Genomic DNA, 10,408 nt, shown 5'->3' with positions numbered 1-10,408 from the left:
CACATTAAATTGGTGGACGAATCCAATATCCTAAGGAGACTTTTGCCCAAATGATTCTTAGTATGGATTTCTACAATTTGTCAGTTGTTTTTTCTGGCAGCTCAGGTGCGATGGTAATTAATGTAATTAAGATAATCGTCTTGCCAATATTATAACGCGACTTGCGGCAACGACAAACGAATTCAAATTCGCAAAATGCAATTAAAAAGGTCGCATTACAAAATTGATGGTTTGTTTTATTGCAGGTAAGTAATGGTAAACCATTTTTATAAAATGCGTGTAGAATATGTTTTTTCATAATTAAATATCGAATAGCTTTTGCGTACCCTACCACTAATATAAATACAAATATTGGAAGATTTTGTCCGCTGACCCGTTTTATGTTCTAAATGTATCATATTGATACCTATTAGTATTATCAAGCAACAATACCGTACCTACATATCGATAAAAAAGTCACATACCTACTTGTTTATTTCTTTAGATATTTAAGTATTTTGAGGATGCTCTGCCCAAACTGGTCTATTTGATTATAAACTATTGACATTGAAGAATTTCATCAAATCGATCGTAAGAAATTTCATCTTCAAAATACCAGTGGCGTACATCTGTAGATGCGAGACATCCTTGAAAATATTCGTTTGAACCTACTATTATAATATTATGTATTGCGTAAGCCGTAATTGCATTCTTCTAAAGGTTTTGCAATATAATATTGCTTCAGATTTTCACTTAGTCATTGTATTACGTTAATATTTATTGTTGTTTAATTTAATAAAACGCATTTTTTTGTAGTACTTATTCCACTTTTAATCAATAAATTAGGACCGGTTTCGTTCGCATCAGAGGGACATTTTCAACTGAACAAGGGAAGATTCAGTTGAAAATGTCCCTCTGAGGCGGACGAAACCGGTCCTAATTTATTGATTAAAAGTGGAATAAGTACTACAAAAAAAATGGAGCCATTGTCGAAAACTACCCAATCAAGACTCGTAACTGGACAAAATCTGACATTCGAATGAAATTTTCAAAATGGCGTCCTATGGTAGTTCGTAGTTCCATTTTTGGCCATTCTACAGGTAAGTTTGTAGGTGTGTAACGTTAAAAAAAAGTCCCGCCGTCCCATTTAATACTTCAGATTTTCACTTAGTGATTGTATTACGTTAATATTTATTGTTGTTTAATTTAAAAAACGCATTTTTTTGTAGTACTTATTCCACTTTTAATCAATAAATTAGGACCGGTTTCGTTCGCATCAGAGGGACATTTTCAACCGAACAAGGGAAGATTCAGTTGAAAATGTCCCTCTGAGGCGGACGAAACCGGTCCTAATTTATTGATTAAAAGTGGAATAAGTACTACAAAAAAAATGGAGCCATTGTCGAAAACTACCCAATCAAGACTAGTAACTGGACAAAATTTGACATTCGAATGAAATTTTCAAAATGGCGTCCTATGGTAATTCGTAGTTCCATTTTTGGCCATTCTACAGGTAAGTTTGTAGGTGTGTAACGTTAAAAAAAGTCCCGCCGTCCCATTTAATACATTGTACGCTAAAGGCGCGCCGATTAGGTGGCCATTCGACATAATTAGCATTATATTTAAATGTTGTTATTAAAAAGTAATTATCTGATATATGATTATATTATGTATTTGATTTAAATACTTACATATTATAAAGTGTAAAGAACTATTCATCACATAAAACGACTGGTACCTAGATACATATTTCATTAAAACACTTTATAATATGTACTTTCGTACTTTTTCCACATTTATTCCATAATGTTGATATTCAACCGATTTTATCCTAATGGACATTTTCAATTGAATAACAGTACAAAATATAGGTAGGTACATATTATTGCATAAAAAGTCAATTAAGTATAGAGGACGTGGGAGTCGATTGTTTACTTGAACTAACTTGTTGGTGATATTTGTCCTTATTTATTAAATGACTGATTTATATACATTAAGAAATAGCGTAACTTCAAAACTGTGAAAAATTTGCTGTGTTTAAAATTCACCTACCGTAGGTGTATGTATCAAAAAAGGTTCCCGACCAATGACAAAAACTTGAAGACGATTTTATTGCTTTTGTCGCATGATACGTACAAGAAGTCCACAACTTAAAAATGAATTATTTTCCATACGATAGTATGTATCATCATCAGCTGTAGTACATACCAATATTGTATATAAATTTATGTTTACATTTTAGATATAATAGTGCAACCATCTATAGTGCTTTTAAAACAATATGAACGGCAGGTTTACATAGGTCGTAAGTGCATTTGCTAGTTACGCAGCCTTCGCTATCGAGGCTTGATAATTATATATTATATACTTACACAATATTATATATGTGACATATTATAATATTTAGGAATATTATATTTCATCCATTGTTGTTATTTTTAAGTTAATAAGTCAAAAGAATAATATCAACTAAGATTTAATAACAATAAACAAAAATGCAAAATGTACAAAGTGTTTAAAAGTACCTTATATACCTTCTAGAGGAAAGTGGTATAATGGTCCCTATATCTAACGGGTACGAGTGGCAAAAATATTAATCAATAAATTCCAATTGATTTATGTTTTGTACTAGGTATTCTATTAGTCATTATTTACGACCGGGTTATGCCTTCTGGCTTCTTCGTGCACTATGCGCACTCACCGATCGTAAATGCACATTGACATAATAAAAGATTGTTAAAACCTTCTTACCTATTAGTAAAGGATCAAGTAAAAAACAAATTTTGATTATCTGAACTGTTTGTGAAAACCCATAATGAATATATTACATACTATTAATACATTCAATAGGTAAGCCCGTTAAAACGTCATTTCCCGTAAACAATGGAACCAGCTAATGTGAAATATCACGAAATATACCTACTCACTAATTAAAAACAAATAAACAATTTTAAGCTATAATCCATAATCGTCAAAACTGAAGTGATCTCGGATTTTAAGAAAATACGTAGATCAGTTAACAAACGCGCAGGTTAAGTTTTTTTTGTTTTTTCTACCATATTACTATAACATCAAATTATAGTTTCATGTGTGAACTCCCAGATTGGATAAAGCAATGAACTATTAGAACCAAGGTCAACTTGTTAAGGCAAATGGTATGCACTGCAACTGTGTTATATCTATTTATATCTAATATTTTCTTGATAAAATAATTTATTATCAATGGTATTAGGTAATATATATACACAATGTATCAATGTCGACTAATTATGATTGTATCATTTTGATAACTTCCGAAATAAATAATTATATCGGGTTTATATATTTCATTGAAATAATACTATGATATATAATTTATAGTATTAGGGAGTAGCAATTAACAGAAAACGCATGTCCTTACATATTTTGCATGATGAATATAAAGTGTTTGAAAATGGCCTGTAAAAATGTCAAAAAAAACATTACAACATCAGTACCTATATATTAAAATTGAATATCTCAATATGTCCAACCACTTGCTTGAAACACAAAAGTACGATTTGAAGTATCTTTCGTACGAAACTTTTTCTAAAGGGTTTCATTAACCACGTAGGTCCGATATTCCCCATTTTACCTATCCATAAATCCATATAATATAATAATATGTTTTCATATTATATATTTTCGTAGTATGAACATAATATACGAAATCATTCAGATTTGGTACGATTTTAATAATACACTAGCTGTCAGGTCCTTCTCATTATGGGAGCAAGTGTGATTTGTTATTTGATAGTGAAAATAAAAGTAGTTTAGTAGAAATTTTAAACTTTGATTTCAATAATAGGTATATAAAAAGTGGAATATTATTAAATATTATAGATATTACTATTAACAACTAATTCTTCCACTCTTTACGTAAGCGCTTCATTAATTTTTCTAAATAGTATAGTATATCTACTAATAGCAGCGTTTCTATATAATTAAGTATCGATAAAGTCTCTTGCACATATTATCAATATCATTTATTTCATATTTCATTGTACCTACTACATCGTACAACTTATTTTTCTGAAAAACATAGGTTCCATAAATTATTAACGCATTTTTTAATTAAAAAATGTTGTAATATTCGAGTCCGTCCCAAAAAAAAAGGACTCCAGATGTCCGGTGTCTAGTGATAATGAAGTAAGTATCAAAATCTATGAACATTTTAAATTAACAATTATTAGATCGAAAAGCCTATGCGCCGACAGAAAAAGGTATTTATTATAATTGTCTAAATGGAATAAACTGTTTTCGTAAAAAAAAATCATAAAAGCTCATGACGGCATCTGCGGCACAATTACCGAAGTTTTAATTAACGTCACTTTTTAAATAGGTATTTATAGTATTATTTGAATCTGAAAGCAGGTACCTAATACATACTTATGTTTTGCCAAAATATTGTTTAAAATCATTAAACCTAATTTTCAGAGTGTTTATATTCTTTTACGATTAATTGGGTTACAATAGTATATTGATACGTGAAGACTACTTTTTCCTTAGTGCAAATCGATCATTTGATTGTTGTAGTTGATTTGTGAATATCATCCATTTCCGATGTGACGAACATCTTTTTAAATGTTGTCAGCGCTTTGTGAAAACAGTCTATTCAATTGTGCGAATATATATTCCCCATATTTTATTACCTACCTACATCGATTTTAATAATCATCGTATAACAATGTAAATAATGATTTATGAATTCCTTCAACTATGCTTAATTTAATGGCTTAAAGACAAAGCTGTTTTTGTTAATACTACATACTTTACTTTCTTTAATATAGGTCCATTTACCTGGATCACCCAATGTTAAAATTCCAACTTTTTTTGTGTGCATTTGTTTGTGCATCGTTAGTGCACGTTTGTGCACGATATTTTTTCGTTTGTGCACCTATAATAACCGAAAAATTCCAATTACAAATTGAGTGTTCCAGCTAAACGTTGGGTCACCCAATGTTGAATTTTCAACTTTTTTTTAGTGTATTCGTTTGTGCATCGTTAGTGCACGTTTGTGCACGCGTTTTTTTAGTTTGTGCACGCACATTAAGGGGGTTATTTGCATTTCAATTTGGGTGACCCAGCTAAATGCTGGATACTTGTGTCACTAAACTTGGATTTTTTTCAAAATTTAAATTGTAAACACTAGTGCGTTGGTAGTGAACGTTATTGCATGATTCTTTTTTGTCTTTTCATCTGTATTCAGCGCGCTATTTAATTTTTAAGTTTGTATGCAAAACCTGACTGCGTGGGTTTAAAAATATTTCTTTTAGTAAAATCTCTTGTCGCATAGCTAATGCGCAATCCTGCATACTTTTTTTATTTTTTTTCTGATATAGTGCGTGAGTTATTCGATATGATATATTTGATGAACGTTAAGTAGAACCATCCAACAAACTTTTTTAATTTTTTATTAGGTCATCAATTTGCCTATTATTAGCTTACGTTTGTGCACGTGCTTTTTTTGTTTTCGAGATTATATCGTGAGAGATATTATTAGTTCTCTAAATTCAGTGACTTGATACTTGAACAATTAAATTTGCTTTAAAAAAATTTGTTAAGTGCATACGATTATGTATATTTATTTAAAATTTTTATCTTTTATATTAATCTAGAAAATTAATTTTGAGTGGCCGTCAAGTTTTAACACCAAACATTTTTTTTCCACATTTTTTAAATGCATACCTTTGAATAATTTAATTATATGATTTTTCATATATTTTTTATTGTTTTTCCATGTAAATTACGCGAAAAATTCGCATTTTTCCATTTTCACTAAGTACCCCGTCAAAATATCCCGAACAAAAACAATCGCATCCGCATGGATGATCTGGTCAAAAGAGTTTCGCAAAACAGCCAATACGGCTCCTATCTACCTGTTTTCCATTTATACTAATTAATGATAATCAACATCTTCGTGCTTCAATTTGGAAAGCACCTGTATATATTTTTATTGGTGCGTCGTCAAAATATATATTTTGCAAAGCCATTCGCAACAGTCATAGCTGTCACCAAAAACTGTTTTCACCACTCCAATGTCACAACATAATAATATTATACTATTTATTGTTATTTATCTTACAAATTATTGATGGCTTTCACTGTATCTTTAGACCTCGTGCGTTCATGTTTCGTTATGCATTAATTTATGACGAGCAAGCTTTATATCCAACGCTAGTTACCTTAAAAATCCCAATTTTAAGTACGTTTAATAATAAGACAACCAATAAACAAAATTATAAGTAGATATTATCCACCTTTTCGAATGACAGCGTATGAATCATGTATAATTAATAATTATTTAATATTTGTATTTTGTCATATATTGTCTATGATTATAATATTATGTATACTAAGTTTGTTGTCGTTGCCTATCATACGTCAAAATCTTCTGTCACATGAGATGCGTCTTTCATGTTTAGGGTACTGGAAATACTATTTAATACAAGTTAATCCGTCTATTTACCACATCCCTGCTTAAGCAATTATAGTGGATAATTATTGTTCTCCCTAGAATTTTCCCAGCACCTAGTAACTACATTGAAGTATTCTATGGTAACAATGTCACGATAACGTCGATATTTTTTTCATTTCCTAATACCCATCATTTTCTACACACCCAGTGCCGTGGTCAATATTGATGGATGAGCCATAATGCACCAGCACCTATGCCACATACGCTCCACGAAAATAACTAGGATGCCATCTGAACTGAGAGAATCATACTCTGTTTAACACTGTCATGAGGCTTGTAGCTCTATAGCACACCGGTGCGCCGCTAGACGTTGGTAGGTGTGTCGCGGTGCATTGCTTGCAAAAAAACAAATAATTTTGTATATTATACGATAATTACTTAATAACCAAATTTGCGTACATATAAAAATATATGTTCGGTACTTAATATATTTTAGCACCTGCATGAACTTAATAAAACAATGCAAGTCAGAATGAAAATAATATATTGACGTGCTCTGATAAACTAGAAGGAGTTAAGACAAGGATCTCTACAAATGTATCAAAGGACCTACCAGACCACCATTAAAAACAAGCAATTAATTTTGGATCCGTCTCAAAAACAATTAACTTTGCAGCAAAAGAAATTTCATCATTACATTCATACAATCAATACGACTGGATTCGAAACCCTTTCGCAACCAATGCGGAAAATTCTATGGAAGCGCTTTCTCTATAAATTTTAGAGGAATTAGTTGAATTGAGAAACGATGGGACTCTAAAAACTGAATTTTGCAGATGTTCCATTGGCTATTTTCTGGATTTCGGTTAAAAAAGAATATTCTTGGATAGGCTATTGCAGTTCAGCTACCATATCTACGATATATGTGTGCAAAAGTTTTTCAACTCAAGTTATAATTAAAAATTTCGAGAATGTAGTATAACCAAGAACTTTGGGTTGCTTTTTCAAATATCAAGTCAAAAAATATATAAAACTTTTACCTTCATTGAAAGAAGCTCAGGTATCACATTAATTTGTTATTAATACAAATACATGCAAATGTATATTTAGTTCTTCCTCGTCTGTTATGTATATTTAATTATGTATCAACTAAAAAAACATAAACTAATGTTATTTTGGTGCATGGCCCCCACAGGGTGGGGGACTGATAGGCCTCTAGCCTGGGGGACCAGGCTCAGGGGTGGGACTGCGTGGCAGGTCAACCAGATAAGTAAGATAAACATAAATTACAAATTTGCTCACATATTAAAAATAATTGACTGCAGCGCTATTTTACTACGCTGGTATTAATAATTTAAAACATTCGATTGTAGGTTACAATAATTATTTATTATTATTGTGTCAATATTCGACAAACAAATATTCTTAACCAGACAACTAACCATAATTCAAGTGGATGTATTAATAAATACAAACATTCAATACCATTAATTATACCTCAAACACCATTTTAAAAACTCTATTTTAGAGTATCACACTGTCTTTAACCTTAGCGATAGGTAGGGGGGGCAAATATCCTAGTCTGGGGTACCCCTTAAGGATGTGGGGTCCCCCTTAAGGATGTGGGGTCCATGTTTTGGTGTATAAATTGTTTTACATGCGGTGTGTCACTGTCTTCTGTGAAGACCTGTGGTGTGTCGTGGGTGAGAAAAGGTTGCGGGGCATTGATTTACATACCGGTGCAAGTCAGTTTACAGGAAGCCAGGCGGGAACCGCGCCAATTTTTATTGCTGATTTTGGCAAAATTCATGAATACAAAAATGAAAACCTAACCTAACAAATAATCCAGTAGGTATATCTCTCCGACCATGTCCGATCCTAATAGGATCATATGGGCCTCCACAGAGTAGAGGTTTGTATTAACAGATTTTGTTTTTACGAGAAATGGATGTCAGCCACTTGCTCAACCTATTAGGTCCATACCCTGACTCATACACAAATTGAAAATCAATATGTGTACTTGCCAGACCCAGGATTCGAACCTGAGACCCACGGCGTGATAGTCCAACGCTTAAGCCGCGTTGCCACCTTGGGTGTTGAAGGTATAGGTATAGGTTGTAGGTATAGGTATAGGTTGTAGGTTGTAGGTATATCAGCTATTTTCAAAATTTGTTTGCCGCTGGCTTCCTATAAACCGACAAGAACAATATACCTACCTACTTGCACTGTTTGAAAACACCTCAGAAACATTGGTACTTAAAAAAATAAGACACCTGACAGAATTCGAACCTGTATACATTGAATTCTGGCCGATGCGCTTTACCAATTTAGTCACCAGTATTATATCCAATTACGGCATAACTAGCCGTAATGTGACTGAAGCATTTTACAAATTATGCTAGTATTATTGACCTTTGCGGCTTGGTAAGAATACAATGGGACACAGCTTCCAGCGGTTCCATTAATCGAGCAGATATGTTTTAAAATTGTGTTTTATGTTCATAAAGAATGTCACCTTCACAAATATTGTGATATAGTATATTCTATAAGATCCCTTTAGAGCAGTGTGGATTCCTCCAAAAGTGCAATTAGTAATATTATCAAGGCCTGAACAAAAACGATGCATGAGTGCGAGTGGGAAAGTATTCGGCACCCTTATAATCTCTGCGACACGCGCTAGAGTAAGATAAAAGGTCTACATATGTTTGAGTTAGTTTCCAAAAGAATCGCCGACAAATTGTGGTAAATCGCTTCACGTAGCGTCGTAGCTCGTGTTACTAAATTGCTATTTTTTGTGTTAAACATAGTCATTGGTAAATATTTTAATTATTTAAGCAGGAAAGATGGTTTTGTGCATTGGCGGCTTAATCCGGAATAAACTAGCAGGTCAATTTTGAATATATTATTTTAATTTGCCTTTTCGTTGTATACTGAAAAGACGTATTGCAAATTGACTTTTTATACATTATAGAATAAGTGCTAGAAATTGTTATAGGTAGGTACCTACTTACCCTTCAAAAAATGTCCGTTTTTCATAACGCCAACCCATCGTTAACCGAAATTGCACACAACGCGTTATAATTTTTTGTAAATTAGGTCCACTTTTCTTTCTTTGCTTTTTGAAAAATCATCAATCACACGATTATAAAAATTGTCTATTTTTCCCACATATTTTTTTTCAATACTGAGCATTGCAAGAGCGGTCAGTCTATCTTGGCCCATCGTATTGCGTAGAAAGGTTTTTATTCTTTTGAGAGTGGAAAAACATCTTTCACTTTCAACTGTTGTCATTGGTATGACGCAAATAAATTGGAGAACTTTGATCGACTCGGAAAATGTTTCGTTGAAATTATTGCTGAGTAAAAAATGTAGAAGAGAAACTGCACTATTAGCGCCATGCAAATCATCTCGTTGATAAAACACCAATAATTCATTTTTTAACTTGATTATGTTTATTTCTTCTAACAGTTTTACCAAATTTACTTGACGTGTGGGAAAATTATTTTTAAAATCAGTGTAATTTTCTTTATTGAACAAATCGGATATAATGAGATGATCGTTGGATGCGAATCGTGCTTCCATTTCCATTATAATTGTATCACAGACTTCAATTGCTACTGCGTGCGTACTAACTGCTTCACAAAAATGTTATAAATCACTAAAAACCAAACGTTGTGTGTATATGCAATAACTGCACCAAAAACTCCTTACATATGATTAAAATAACCAAAGGCATTCGTCAAAACCTGTCAACGAATCCGAACCGCATACACAGTTGCGTCTTGAGACCAATTATCTAGTCAGTGTTATCATTCTGTTTCATTTAATTAGGTGAAAAAATCTTTTGTCTCACACTCGGGCATTGCCGATATTACAGTAATTCACGCACCGTTACAAGCTTCGATCTCGTATTTTGTGTTATATCGATCTCTGTCTTATGTATGAGAAACGAGAGAGAAAATTTTATAAAAATATTCAATTTGGGTCAATTTT

The sequence above is a fragment of the Rhyacophila brunnea genome, unplaced genomic scaffold (genome assembly GCF_057557595.1).
Source record: "Rhyacophila brunnea isolate RB1 unplaced genomic scaffold, BYU_Rbru_1.0 scaffold_2, whole genome shotgun sequence".
NCBI classification, from domain to species: domain Eukaryota; kingdom Metazoa; phylum Arthropoda; class Insecta; order Trichoptera; family Rhyacophilidae; genus Rhyacophila; species Rhyacophila brunnea.
This window is presented reverse-complemented; position numbering follows the sequence as displayed.